Source organism: Apium graveolens, chromosome 11 (assembly GCF_009905375.1).
Source record: "Apium graveolens cultivar Ventura chromosome 11, ASM990537v1, whole genome shotgun sequence".
In the NCBI taxonomy this organism is placed as follows: Eukaryota; Viridiplantae; Streptophyta; class Magnoliopsida; order Apiales; family Apiaceae; genus Apium; species Apium graveolens.
The window spans coordinates 73,956,263-73,958,226 of record NC_133657.1 but is presented as its reverse complement, the minus strand read 5'-3'; positions in this window follow the sequence as shown (position 1 = coordinate 73,958,226).

Genomic DNA, 1,964 nt, shown 5'->3' with positions numbered 1-1,964 from the left:
GAAAAATCCTTAATATTAATTCTGAATTAATTAATCAATTAATTCAATTAATGAATAAATTAATCTTTGCAGATATAATTTATTTTCTTAATTAAATTATATGACTTAATTAATTAATAGAGAATTAATACTAATCATGAGCAGCAACCAATCTTCTGAATATCTTCTGAAAATCACTGAAAATTATGAATCAATTCCACCACTTCAATGTTGACACTCGATGTACTGTCTGGTTCATGAGTGACTAACTTCCGTGACGTTTCTTCATGTCTTGACTTTGATAATTTGATTTTCTTCAGATTAAATCCTTGTAAATAATGATACTCTAACGAGATCTCTGTCACTTGATTAAATCCACACTCTTGATTTATATCACTGAGGCATGATCAATTTCTTGAACTTCTTCCAGCGAATTAATTCCTCAAGTCTGTAGATGAACCTTGTCTCTGAATCCTTTGACAGATATTACTTTGCGAGATCTCTTTGACGGTAGATCCACTATTTACTTATTACATTCTTATTTGAGTTGAGTTAAATCCTCGAATATACAAATAGGCTATGACATATGACTTACACTTTCGTATAAGTATATCTTTGGTTATTTATTATTCATTTCAAGTATGAGTTTTAAAACTCCTACCTCGATTATTTTTATAAGGATCACCCTTATGGGAATATTATTTAAATAATAATATTCAGATATTTTCTAATATATCGGGACTGATTATTTTATTAAATCAGCATTACTCCAAACATTCTTAAAAATGTTTTCGAGTCTTCAAAATGATTTTAAAGGTTAGGGCGGATCCCAAAACTCATTTTTATATTTAAGATCCTCCTTTCGAAGGGGATTTAAATACTCGCTCAAAACCTGAGGGATCCGGCTCTGTGGTGTGTTTCATATTCGCAACAAGGTTGCTATTTTGATAAAAGAGTTTTTGATTACTTACCCAACACTCGGGAAGTAAAATTCTTGGAACAAGTTAATCCATTAACAGGCATCGCCTGGGAAATATCTGTGAGTTTTCCTTTCCAACTAGATAGGACTTCTTAGTGGAGCCGTATCAACAAGTTTCTACTTGGGGAAAGGGAGAACGAGCTTTACGTTAAAGGGTCATGGATTTCATCTGAACTAGGAGTGGCGTAAGTGGTCGAGTAGCGCCGGCCCAACCTTATTATATTGGCCCAAATGGCCCGGAAGTTTCGCTAAGACGGTCCATTCCTTAGGAGTCCAGTGTTCGGTTGACAAGTAAATCCGACAGGTTCTCCTCTACATGTAGAAAATGGTGGGGTTGCACTACTACGACTGATCATCGTAAGTGGTCTTCCTGGCACGGAAAACTCCCGTAATGAGTTCTTGGATATTTCTACAACACTACCCAGAGCACTTCGATAGAAAGGCTACGGTTGGGCGATTGTTGAGTGTTGGCAGGGTCGAGTTTTCAAAATGATGTTTTCATCAAATGAAGTATCTCGTAACTTAATTTCATTTTGATGATATTTCAAAGATTGATTCCGTACATGTTTTGTCTTGTAACTTCATCTGTGGGATGAACTATTTATACCTTGAACGGTGGTAGTTCAAGTAGTATTCGTAAAAGATATAAGTATATTGGAGTATCTTGTAACTTCATATTTTCAACTTATATCTAATAAATGATTATCTTATGCATGACAAAGATTTTCAGAAAAACGTTGAGACAAGGTTAGATATATGAGATCACCTTGCAACGATATTTTTATACAGTTATAAACTGGAACTCTGTGTATAGTATACATGTCAGAGGATTTCAAAGATTGTGAAAAGTATATATGTATATATATACTGAATATTTTGCGACTTGGTCGCGTTCAGATATCAACTTGGTTCATTTCTTCTTGACCAAGACTTTCATGAGTACTATGAGAATGCTCATATATTGTTAATCATTATACATATTATTTTGGTGGGCTTGTTGCTCACC